At 47.7% G+C, this 13,085-nt stretch overlaps 1 protein-coding gene across 1 annotated transcript in view; it reads right to left on the reverse strand.

Moving 5' to 3' along the window:
* Positions 1–7,299, reverse strand: part of CERS2 (ceramide synthase 2) — a 50,805-nt gene extending 43,506 nt beyond the window's left edge. Inside the window, exon 1 of the mRNA XM_030541924.1 lies at positions 7,200–7,299. The gene's annotated coding sequence lies outside the window, so the exon portion shown is untranslated. The remainder of the gene's footprint in view (positions 1–7,199) is intronic.
* Positions 7,300–13,085: the final 5,786 nt, after the last annotated feature.

A 13,085-nucleotide genomic window follows, 5' to 3' on the forward strand; every position in this document is an offset into this window, starting at 1 on the left:
ATATGTTTTTCAGCTCATTTTTCAGTTACAGATTCATAAGATTGTGATCCTCTAGTCTGGCCTCCTGAATAGCACAAGCCCAAGAACTGCCCCGAATTAATTCCCATTTGAACTAGAGCTTTTCTTCAAGGCTTGGAGTGTTTTTAAAAGATAAACATCTAACCGTTGTATGGCTCTGGTCCATTCCAATTGTCCCACTACCACACCTGGCTGATAAGACATTTCCAAAAGTTTGGGCAGCAAATGGTTCAGGCACCGGACAGGAACTCAAAAGACCCAGGTCCAATTCCCAGCCCAACTCACTTGGTCTCTCCGTGTCTCAGTTTCTCTTCTAAAGGGAAACAGTTATTTCTTTCTCCCACCTTTGTCTAAGGAATTCAGGCCAAGGACTTTGTCACACTAGAGGCATGTTGGGTTGGTTTAGAGTTTGTGTGTGTTTAGTCTGCAGAAGACTGGGGGGGTAACAGTCTAAGTACACAAAAGTTTGTTAGAAGGAGGAAAGAGAAAAAATTATTCGTAACTTCTGAGGATAGGACAAGAAGCAATAAACTTAAATTGCAGCAAGGGAGGTTAAGTTGGCCATTAGGAAAAACTTCCTGTCAGAGTAGTTAAGCACTGGAATAAACTGCTTAGGGAAGTTGTGGAATCTCCATCACTGGATATTTTTAAGAGCAGGTTAGACAAACACCTGTCAGCTATGGTCTAGATAATATTGAGTCCTGCCTTGAGTACAGGGGACTGGACTAATAGCCTCTTGAGGTCCCTTCCAGTCCTATGATTCTACGTATAGTACTGATCACAATGGGGCCCTAATCCAGTTGGGGCTTCTAGGGACTGTTAAGATGCAAATCATAAAATAGGAGAATTATGAGTGCTTCACATCAGCACATGGTCATAAGCACAAAACCACAGAACTCAGATGCTTAGAGTGGCTATCAAAACTAGTCTACAAAAAAAAACCCTCCTTCCGACGCTAATCAAGAGTAAACTGATAAACTCATTGCCAAAATAGCATCCTCACTGTTGCTTCAGTGTGTCACAGCAGCACACTGAGGGCTTGTCTACATCACAAAGTTGCAGCGCTGGTGAGGGGGTTACAGCGCTGCAACTTAGGAGGTGTACACATCTGCAGGGCATCACCAGCGCTGCAACACCCTGTTTGCAGCGCTGGCCGTACTCCCGTTTTGTCTCGGGTGTAGAGGATCCAGCGCTGGTGATCCAGCGCTGGTAATCAAGTGTAGACACTTACCAGCGCTTTTCTTGACCTCTGTGGAATAAGCAGGTATCCCAGCATACCTGAGGAAGCCTCTCTGGTAATCAAGCAGGTCTCCTTCCCTGCGGTTTGCTCTCGCGTTCCCCGAACCCCCGAGCAAGCAGATCTCCTTCCCTGCGGTTTGCTCTCGCGTTCCCCGAACCCCCGAGCAAGCAGGTCTCCTTCCCTGCGGTTTGCAGGGGGGTTCGGGGAACGCGAGAGCAAACCGCGGGGAAGCTGGTCTCCTTCCCCGGTTTGCTCTCGCGTTCCCCGAATCCCCCTTGAAGCCGCCCAGCAGCGCTGCAGTGTGGCCACATCTAACACCACTTGCAGCGCTGGTTGCTGTAAGTGTGGCCACTCTGCAGCGCTGGCCCTATACAGCTGTACTAATACAGCTGTAACAACCAGCGCTGCAAAATTGTAGATGTAGACATACCCTGAGACCCTGATCAAGGTCCTGTCACACTGGGCATTGCACAGACTGTGTGAGGACCACACCCTGCCCGTAAAGAGCCCCCAATCTAAACAGACCAGACAGATAAGGACTAATTATCATCCCTGTTTTACAGTGTAAAGCCCTGATCCTACCAGCACTTAAGCACGTTTAATTTTACCTCCATGAGTCACAGTTAGGTACATGATAAGAAGCATTTGCAGGATCAGGGCCTAACAAACAAAAACTAGGCAGACAGACAATGGGTGGGAATGGAAAAGAAAGGCCCAGAAAAGGCAAACAGGACATCAGTGGCAGAGCTGGGAAGAAAACTAATGTCTCCCTAGTCTCAGGGTGGTGCCCTACCTACTAGACCACAAAGCCACTCTGATGGAGAACTGTGCAGCTCACTGGCTGATGAGCTAGACCATTAAGAGGAGAGATTTTTGGCAGTCAAAGAATGTAAGCAACTAACTGAGCAGAGAGCTGGATTCAGAGATCTAAACATAGGCAGACATGCAGCTGCAGGCTATGAAAAAGCTTATCAGCTGCATTTGGAATTTACTCAAGTAGTTTGGGTTTTGTTTAACTAATTCCATGATTTTTTTTTAATTTAAAAAAAATGAATGAATGAGATTATGTGCTTGTCATCTCCAAAACCAGGGAAATCTGTAGCATTGGCAGTGATGCTCCTCAGAGTTAAAGAGACATCATCAATTTAAGATTAGTCTCCAAATTTAGGGTTAGCAGTGGTTTTTTGTTTTTTTTTAAGTGGCATTATTAGTTATACAGCACCAGAAGGCATCTCACGTGCTCTGCAGTATTAAGATGCCAACACCTCTGCCCTCACTTGAGGGCATCCTGATTTAAGTAGACAACCTTACAGATAAGAGATCAGGATGGGGTTACAATGGAGCAGTGATTAAGCAGTGGAGTTTGTTTCATTACCTCCACAATTTCAATTTTTTTTTTATTTTTTAATATACATAAACACACACACATGGTTTTTCAGTTATTAGTTATCAGAAGCTTAGAAGGGAGAAATAAGATTTATTTGCAAAGAAGTGTTGCCTATTCTTGCCATTTGAATCATGAGTCTTGTGATAACTGTTGTTAAAAAAGCCCCTGATCCTGTAGTCAGGAGGTTACATGAGACTCTATCACTTCTAGCCCTTGTGGTTGCAGAGAAAAGCTTGAAAACATGACCCCTAATGGCAAAACAAAAACAAAATATACCACACACACCACAGAAGGCAAATAAACAGAACCCAACAGTGCAGCCTACTGGGTAGATTACTGGACTGGGACTCAGGAGACTGTTCTATTCCCGGCTATGCCACTGATTTGCTGGGTGACTCAGGCAAGTCACTACAGTTGTGTCTCTCAGTTTCCCTGTCTGTATAATGATACCTCCTCTGTGCAAAGCACTCTGAAATCTAAGTGTTGAGTTCTGTTTATTTGCCTCCTGATTTCATTTCATATTTTTTAAAAAACACATTCATGGGACTATTCATAACAGTAAAAAGTTTAGTTTGTGTGTAAGGGTTTATAGGATCAGGGCCTTGAGTGCTTTTGAAAAACCACAAATGGATTTCTGGGTAGCTTCAGAAAATCCAAACAAACAGTTGTCTAAGGGGCATGAGAACCAGAAAGTGAAAGTAACTAAAAACAAAAGCGAAACAGACCAGCCTATGTAAACATACACACATGGAGCAGTAGTGATGACAGGTCAATATTCTTAAAATTCTTTCAACCCATTTGACATCCTATAATTTCTGAGTGACAGATAGGGATTTACAGAGAATAGAGTATTTTTGTCTTCATAGTTAACACATTACATCTGGGCCACTTCTGCTTTAACACATTACATCTGGGCAACTTCTGCTTTGCTACTGCTGGCTTCAAAATAACTAAGCCACCATTTTCAAAAGCAATGAGTCATTCTGTGGGACCAAACTTAAAGCGCTCTAAAAGGGGGTTGAATTTCAGAGTCTTAAGTACCTGCCATAGTCACAATGGAGCTATGACAGTTTACACCAGCTGAGGATCTGGCCCAAGGTGCTTCAATTTGGGCACACAAAAACAGAAGCATCAAAAAAAAAAATCACCAGCCATTTGGGGAGGGGGAGGAAAAAGGGGAAATCTACACTCAAAAATAGATAGCTCACATGAAACTCTCCACTGATGTGAATAATTAACCTGAAGGAGTTGAGTCTGGATTGTTCAACACTTCAAAATCACAGAGCTAGGGAAGGGGGAGGGAAAACGCATGGATTAACAATGTTTGGCTAACTGGGTGTTCAGGATTAGCTCACAAAAGCCCCCCATCTTGCAATCTGACCTCTCCACGCAAATCCCAACCCAAAAATGTGGTTCCACATGAGTGCAGAGAACCACCTGCTCAACAGAGACCAAAAGACCAGGTCAAAGCACAAGCAAGAGACAGAAGTGGTAATGATACTACATCCTATATTTGCTTCAGACTGAAAGCTCTTTGTGGCAGAAAACACATCTTTAAATTATCTCTGCAAAGTGCAGGTGCTGCATGTGCCCCCACAAGATTCTGCTCACTCAGCCAAGTTGTTATATTTTTTTAAGGGGGAATATTTATAATTCCAGTTATGACGACAGAGGAAAGAGTAAATCAAGTACCATTTTCCACTGAGAGCCTTGCAAGATTTGCTGTATAAATTTGCTGAATTAATCCATCTAGATGGGAATGGAGAGGAGGGTTGTTTTGGGATGAACTTGGAATCAGAAACTTTTGCTTTTAAGTGTTTTGGTTTGCTCAGCGCCAGGGTTGTCAGCTGAAGCCACCATGAACACGGCCAAAGATTCAGGCTCCCCAGTAAATATAAACTAGAACTAGGATGACCCTGGTTAAAAACAAGATTAGAGGCGAGACCTTTATCTCAAAGGTAGAAACTTACCCCCTTTATCACAGCTATCAAAACGCCTCCTTTGACCAGAAATTCACTGACTTATTACTGTACAGAGTAGGCTAATTTTAAAAGGTGCCCAAGAATTACATTATAGCATCAAGCAGGTTACACATTCTACCTTATAGACTAACAGATGTATTGGAGCATAAGCTTTCGTGGGTGAATACTCACTTCGTCAGACGCAGTGGGTATTCACCCACAAAAGCTTACGCTCTAATCCATCTGTTAGTCTATAAGGTGCCACAGGACTTTCTGCTGCTTTTTACAGATTCAGACTAACATGGCTACCCCTCTGATACTTGACATTCTACCTTAAGGTCCTTAGCTGGCCCCCATTATTGTAGTATCTGAGCACCTCACAATCTTTACCATATTTATCCTCCCAAACCCTCTGTGAGGAAGGATCACCCTCATTTTACAGTTGGGGACTCTCAGGCACAGATGAACTAAGGCCCAGATGCTCAAATGTATTTAGGCTTTTAACTTCCACTGATTTCCTAAGTGACATGCCCAAGGTTACAGAGGAAGTCTGCGGCAGGGCAGGGAATTAAACCAATCTCCCAAGTCACAGATTAGTGTCCTGACTATGGGGCCATCCTTCCTCGCAAGTTATTCCTAGATTGTTAAATTATTTCCTGATCTTCGTGTCACAAGGAAAGTTATTGCAGATTCTGACTGACCCGTTTCGTACAATCAGAGTCAACAAGGGTTCTGATAGACTGGGCTCCTGTCCCCTTTCCTCCCTCCCCCCTATCCAAAAAATACAGTAATTGAGAACCTGTATTGCTGAATCAATGAACGTTACAAACAGAGTCTTTCGTTCTGTTTAAGAGAGAGCCCAGAGATCCGGCTATCTTACTTTGGAAGGCAGCCTCAGATTCTGTATAATGAAACCTATTTTATTGAATGCTAGAATGTACTCACAGATGAAGCATGGGGCTGGGAGCCAGGAATTTCCCTGGCATCCAACTTGCTGTGTGGTCTTTCTTGAGCCACATAAAAGTGGGGTTTTCAGAGTACCCCAGCAGAGTTAGGAGCCCAGATGCTATTAAATTTGTATTTTTCCATCCCTTTAAGCCCCATAAAAGTCCATGTCCTCTCTGATTCAATCCCTCTGAAACATGGGGTGTCTGAAGAGAAACATTTATCCAGAACTTAATGTATGATATGGAATCTTTTCCACAGACTACAATCTGCTTTGACTCAGATCCGTTAACTGGCAAGTCACATTATGCCTCCTAGAATTCAGAAAGTGGGAAGTCAGCAGCCCAGGAGCTTAAAAAAAAAGAGAGACTGGGCTGAGATATGTGCTGTTTAGCATCTGAAGAGTCAAAACAAGATAAACTCCAGTAATTGAGGCCTCGGAAAACATGCTCCCTGCAAACCTTCCCAGTTACATTAAGGTCTCAAACTCACCACAGCAACAAGATTGAGGGCAGGGCAGGGCAGATTCCTTCTCCTCCCCCCCAAAATGGAAGCAAATGAAGAAAATCTTTATAAACGCAGAAAGCATGTACCCCAAATGTAGGAAGTATGGTGGGGTAGAGAAGGTAGAATATTTGGAAAATAATTATATCGCACAAAGTGCATCGTCCAAACTCCACAAGGCACTACCCACCAAGCGGGGGGGGGAAGGGAGCGGAGATACTTTATCAACAGTGGGATAACAGCCCCTCCTCCAACGTACTTTCGGGGCACGATCCACCCAGCCCGTTGCATTCCCTCATGTTAAGGGGAGCGTGGCACCTTCCACACCCCGCAGGCTCAGAAGTGGCGCCGGCCAGCCCACGCAACCTCGCCAGGCTCCCAGCTTGTGCCTTGCAGACGCTTCCAGCCTCTCTGCTTTTTGCAAACGGGAGAGCCGATGGATCCCCCCCCCCCCCGCCATCCTTGGCAAACAAACTTTGCAAAACCCACCCCGCCAAAGTGAAGACCAGGGCGTGGAAAAGATAAAGGGGGGGGGGGGGGTTAACGCTTTCTTTGACCGTTTCAAGCCCAGGCGCCATCAAAGGCAATAGGCAGAGAGGAAAAATGACTCCCCTTCCCCACCCCAGTGAATCAGTTTCTTGTAAACTCTTCAGGGGGGTGGGACCCTGGCTGAAAGGCACCAAAGCCCGTTTGAATCCGTGAGTCACGGCAAGGGAGGGGGCCGGGGGGGGTGCTGCAGAAACCACCCCCCTCCCTTTTTAAAAGTTACTTCCACACACAAGAGAGGGAGAAATCGAGAACTCCCCAACCCCCCCAATCGAAGAAAGGGGGGCTCCCCAACCCCCCATCAAAGGGGGGGCTCCCCAACCCCCCCAATCGCAGAGAGGGGGGCTCCCCAAACCCCCCTTATCGCAGAGGGGGGGGCTCCCCAACCCCCCCTTATCGCAGAGAGGGGGGCGTTGTTTTCCTCTCCCTCTCGCGGGCCGCTGGGGCGGGGAGCAGCCGCCTGGCGAAACCCCACCCTGCAGCCAACACTCGCCGAAAGCCGCAAGTCGCTTCCCCTCAGGCGGCGCTGCCAACGCCCGCCCCGCCCGGCGGGCGAGCCCGAGCCCGAGCCCGTCGAGCCCCCCCCCGACACCCTCACCTGTGAACAGCTGGAGGGGGAGCGGGCTCCCTGCGGCCTCTCGCCTGCGCCTCTCCGTCCCCTCCCGCCCCTGCCAGGCGCCGGGCCACGCGCGCCCTGCCCCAGTGACGTGCCCGCCGGCCGCGCCACAGCCTGCTCCAGCCCCAGCAGTCGACCGCGGAGAAAGCGATAGGCCGCGCGAGGCCTCAGCCGCCGCCGGGGAGCAAGGGCGGGGCCGGCGGGGCGGGGCGGCCAGAGGCCACGCCCAGCCTGCTGCTGCCGCCGCGCGGCCGCTCCTCGGGGGGCGGGACTCGCGGGGCGGGAGGGGGGCAGGCTGAGGCGGGAGGAGCGGGGGGATACATGGGTAGACACGGGGATCAGCTGGTAACAGGGATCGATTGATAAATCAGTAGCGGGGGAGGGGGATCAATAGAGACAGGGAAAGAGATGCGCGGATAGCTGGATAGAGACGGGGGGTCAGTAGATCAATAGATACAGGGATCAGTAGAGAGAGGAGGTGTATGAGGAGCGATAGATACAGGGATCAATAGAGAGATGAGTATGAGGATCAATAGATACAGGGATCAATAGATGAGGTGTATGAGGATCGATAGATACAGGGATCAATAGATGAGGTGTATGAGGATCGATAAATACAGGAATCAATAGAGAGATGAGTATGAGGATCAATAGATACAGGGATCAGTAGAGAGAGGACGTGTATGAGGATCGATAGATACAGGGATCAATAGATGTGTATGAGGATCGATAGATACAGGGATCAATAGATGAGTACGAGGCTCGATAGATACAGGAATCAATAGAGAGATGAGTATGACGATCAATAGATACAGGGATCAGTAGAGAGAGGAGGTGTATGAGGATCGATAGATACAGGTATCAATAGATGAGGTGTATGAGGATCGATAGATACAGGGATCAATAGATGAGGTGTATGAGGATCGATAGATACAGGGATCAATAGATGAGGTGTATGAGGATCGATAAATACAGGAATCAATAGAGAGATGAGTATGAGGATCAATAGATACAGGGATCAGTAGAGAGAGGAGGTGTATGAGGATCGATAGATACAGGGATCAATAGATACAGGGATCAGTAGAGAGAGGACATGTATGAGGATCGATAGATACAGGGATCAATAGATGAGTACGAGGCTCGATAGATACAGGAATCAATAGAGAGATGAGTATGAGGATCAATAGATACAGGGATTAATAGAAAGATGAGGATCGATAGATACAAGGATCAATAGATGAGGTGTATGAGGATCGATAGATACAGGGATCAATAGAGAGATGAGGTGTATGAGGATCAAAAGATACAGAGATCAATAGAGAGATGAGGTCTTCGAGGATCGATAAATACAGGGATCAATAGAGAAATGGATACAGAGATCAGCAGAGAGAAGAGGTATATGAGGATCGATAGGGCCACCCAGAGGATTCAGGGGGTCTGGGGCAAAACAATTTCAGGGGCCCCGTCCATAAAAAAAGTTACAATACTATAGAATACTATATTCTTGTGGGGGCCCCTGTGGAGCCTGGGGCAAATTTCCCCACTTCCCTTCCCCCATTTAAAAACCTTCCACATCTTGGCACAAACCCAGTTTTGAGAAAACTTCTTTTCAAGTCACCTTTACAAGGTATCACTGGTTCTCAGTATCAGCTAGTGCTAAAAGGCACTAAAGCTCATTAAAAGGGTTGGACAAATATTTTCTGTCAAAATGTTTTTTTTGGATCAAAAACTAGAGGGTTTTTAAAAGCAGAAAAAAATCACGGACAATGTCTGCTTTCCTTCAAAATTTATTGTGTTTTTTTTTTAATTGAAAAGCTGAAATTAGTCTGCCAAAACCTGAACCTGTTTTGGGGTTTCAGAAGTGTGTGGCCAAATATTTGCTGTTTGCTGTGTTTAATTGTTTAAAGAAACAATAAAATTCTACTTAAACAAAATCCAAAACTTTTGAACCACCTCAGCTTGTGACCAAACGCCTGAGCCCATCTAGTCAGAGATTTTTCCAGGTTTCTGATACTCTGCTGGCTTCCTTGACTCATATCTGTCTCCATAACTTAGGGTTCGTTTAGGTTAGAACATAAGAATGGCCATACTGGGTCAAACCAAAGGTCCATCCAGCCCAGTATCCTGTCTACCAAGAGTGGCCAATGCCAAGTGCCCCAGAGGGAGTTAACCTATCAGGTAATGATCAAGTGATCTCTCTCCTGCCATCCATCTCCACCCTCTGACAAACAGAGCCTAGGGACACTATTCCTTACCCATCCTGGCTAATAGCCATTAATGGACTTAACCTCCATGAATTTATCTGTTTCCTAGAGACTAGCTCCATGGGGTCCCTCACAAAGTGGAGACAGTTACTGTGGGTTTGTCTTTAGTATAGCTTATGTACATACTCCACGAACTGAGCATTTGAGCTTGTTCCAGAATCTGGGATGAGCCTATGTTGTGAAAACTGAAATGCTCAAAATAGCACATGCATGTGAATGGACACAGGGTGCTAAAATTAAATTAACTCAGGGGGTCTCAAACGGGGAGGGTCAAGACCCCTCAGGGGGTCACAAGGTTATTACTGGGGATTGCGAGCGGTCAGCCTCCACCTCAAACCCTGCTTTGCCTCCAGCATTTATAATAATGTTAAATATATAAAAAAGTGTATTTAATTTATAAGGGGGGGTCGCACTCAGAGGTTTGCTATGTGAAAGGGGTCACCAGTACAAAAGTTTGAGAACCACTGAATTAACCCCTCTGGAGCCTCGGGGAATGCGGGCGGGGGGTCTCCCTTGGTAGGGTTGGGAAGAAGGTAGATGGTGTAGGATATTGCTCTTCTCATGTGATCCCTCCCCTATGGCTCTCTTGGCTCTATCACAGTTAATCTAAAGTGACTAATTTTAAATGAGGCTACCCTCCCCTGACGTGAATCTCCCTCTGGCACTGAAATTAAATGTAGACTATAACTTGGCATTCGAGAAGTGAAAGGGATGGTAGCACTAAGGGAAAAGATAACAGCTTGGCTCTTTGTGTTATATAGCTGCCTGCAAGCCTCAAACTGCTGAATGAGTTTTAGGATAGGGAAAGCTGTGCCTCCCCAAACAGCCTGGCCCTGCCCCCTATCCGACCCCACCACCACTTCCTGCCCCCTGACCACCCCCCTCAGAATCCTCGACCCATCCTGCTCCTTGGGTGCACACCAAGGTGCACACCAGCCCTGCCTCGCAACCTTAACTCTGCTATAGGGAGATATATATCTCCCTAAAATCAAGAGCTGCTGGGGAAGTCCTGTCAGTCAGTCTGGCTGATGGGAAGGACTCTAATCCTCAGATTCTATCTCTGTGTCACCAGATGCATTAGCTTTTTAGAGTCTGCTCCTTTGAGCTTCTTCTCTGCGGGTGCTGTCACATTGCCTGGAGGAGACACAGGGCCTGAGCATCTCACCAACATGATGTAAGAGTGGCAGGTGAGAGAGACTGCAAAGAGGAAGCGTGTAGTGGAAAGTCTCTGGGGGCCATCGTAGCTTGAGAGTCAGCAGTCCCACGCTCAGTGTCCTAGGATGTCCAATGGCAGTACAGAGAGCACCCAGTGAGAATCTCTGTAATCAGGGGTGGCTCTAGCCATTTTGCCACCCCAAGCATGGCAGGCAGGCTGCCTTTGGCAGCCTGCCTGCGGGAGGTCCACCAAAGCCGCGGGACCAGCGGACCCTCCGCACGCATGCCACCCTCGGGGCTACTGGCAGAGCGCCCCCAGTGGCTTGCTGCCCCAAGCACGTGCTTGGCATGCTGGTGCCTGGAGCCGCCCCTGTCTGTTATGGCTTTTGCAGTGCCTGTCAATAGGGAGGGGGAAATCTCTATGCTGCTTTCTTGGTGCTTGTCTCAAGTGGCACAAAGCACAATGTGGGGCCACAGTGCCTGATGCTTGGGTGAGAACTCAGCTTGGCTTAATTTTTGGCGTATCAGAGGCTGGAGAAACACTGAGGCACATCATCTGTATTTGTAAACTCAGGAGAGCAATTGGACACGCCCTATCCCATTGCTACAGCGGCAGGTCTGACAAACGCCGCCTGGAACCAACTAAAATATATTCTTGTGAACTCCTGCCAAGGCACAGAGTTCTCTTGTGAAATCTGGGTGTTGGTGTTAAACACAAAGAAGCTGTCAGGTAGACAGCACAACCCTGCCTGGTAGTGAAAAACGAAGAATCTTGCCTGGCTACAAGATTAAACCTGACACTGGCCAAATGAAAACCAAACATAGGCACCTCCTGTTATCAGGGGGCAGTAGGTGCTCCCTGAAAAATGGCCCTTGAGTCTGGATTTAAGAGGCAACAGGGTGCTGGCAAGGGACACCAATAGAGCTCCCGATGGCACTCGGCCAGGGTTTTGTGTCAGTAGCTATGGAGTGAATCCAAAGAGGAGTAGACAAACAGAGCTTCTTGTAACATGAGAACAGGAATTCTGCTTCGGTCCTTCTGACCAAGCTATGAGCTGCCAACTTCCTTTACCCAACATCGGAAGGAGGAAGGAGAGTCTCTTGCTTTGAGCATGCACACTGAGATGTCAGATGAAAACATCAATACTCTTGCTGGAAGGTTGTAGCATAATATGACTTTATTTCTTAAACTCCAGATCTTAACACACAAGAACCAAAAACAGAGAGAGACAAAGCAGGCTGCTCCGTAAGGCAGGGAGGCACTTCTCACCCCACCTTGCTCTAGCATGGCTCTTTGCAGACTAGCACTGACTGCTGTTGGACCCATATTGCATGCTTTCCTACAGAGCCCCCTAGCCTGCCAGCAAAACCAGGAAGACCCCTGAGAATTTAAAGTGACAGCTTATAATTAACACAGTTTTCAATCCACCACAATTCACACCAGTTGCTGTCCTGCCAATGCTGTCAACAGAATCAAATCCCTAGCTCTTTGCAGCCATAGATCAAAAAGTGCTTTACGAAGAAGGTCAGTGTCAGTGTCATTGTCCCCATTTTACAGATGGAGAAACTGAGTTTACCAGCAGAGCTACGAATTGAACTTGGGTCACCTGAGCCCCACTCCAGTGCACTGTAAGTCTAAGTCCTCTTCCTTTAGCCCCAGAAAGTGACCTCACAAAGTCACCATCGGTGGCTGAAAGGGCCTCCCTCCATTCACCCAATAGACCGCAGCACCCGCCTGTGCAGTGCCTGCTCTTAGCGGATGGGGGGCACAGCCAACAGGTCGCCTGGGAGGCATCTAACTCACATGGTGGCCACGGTGGTGAGTCAGGCACCTTTCTGTCGAGCAGACAGGTTCGTGGCAGCCGCGGCGGGCCTGCTCAGACCAAATGGAGAAGTGTGCGCTTGGCAGGGAGGGCGTATAACTGACCGGGCTTAATTCTGTGATTTGCAGGGACGCCCAATTGGTGGCTGCAGGGGGTACCCCAGGGCCAGAAGACTTAGAGAACGGCTACCCTACCATAAAAGACCCCCGGCAGCAAGTCTCAGAGCCGGGGTCGACTGACTTGGGCTGGCACTACAGGGCTAGAAATAGCAGTGCAGACAATTGGGCTGGAGCCCCAGGCTCTGAGACCCAGTGAGGACGGAGGGTCTCCAGCTCAAGCACAAAGAGCTACACTGCTATTTTTAGCCCCCTCAGATGAGCCCAAGTCAGTTGACCCTGGCTCTGAGGCTTGCTGCTAGGAGTCTTTTCTTTGCATTGTGGATCTACCTTAGAAGGATGGAGGTTTCTGCCCCCTCAGTAGGGCGAGCGAAGCATCCCTGAGCCTCAGGGAGGGATGTGTGCATGTGTCAAGTCATCCATAAAACAGCAACTAAAGAGTTAATGGGCGAGGCTTAGAAATGGCGGGAGTGAATATCTGGCGTGTTAAACATGGGGTCATGGAGCCAA

The sequence above is a fragment of the Gopherus evgoodei genome, chromosome 24 (assembly GCF_007399415.2).
Source record: "Gopherus evgoodei ecotype Sinaloan lineage chromosome 24, rGopEvg1_v1.p, whole genome shotgun sequence".
Classification (NCBI taxonomy): domain Eukaryota; kingdom Metazoa; phylum Chordata; order Testudines; family Testudinidae; genus Gopherus; species Gopherus evgoodei.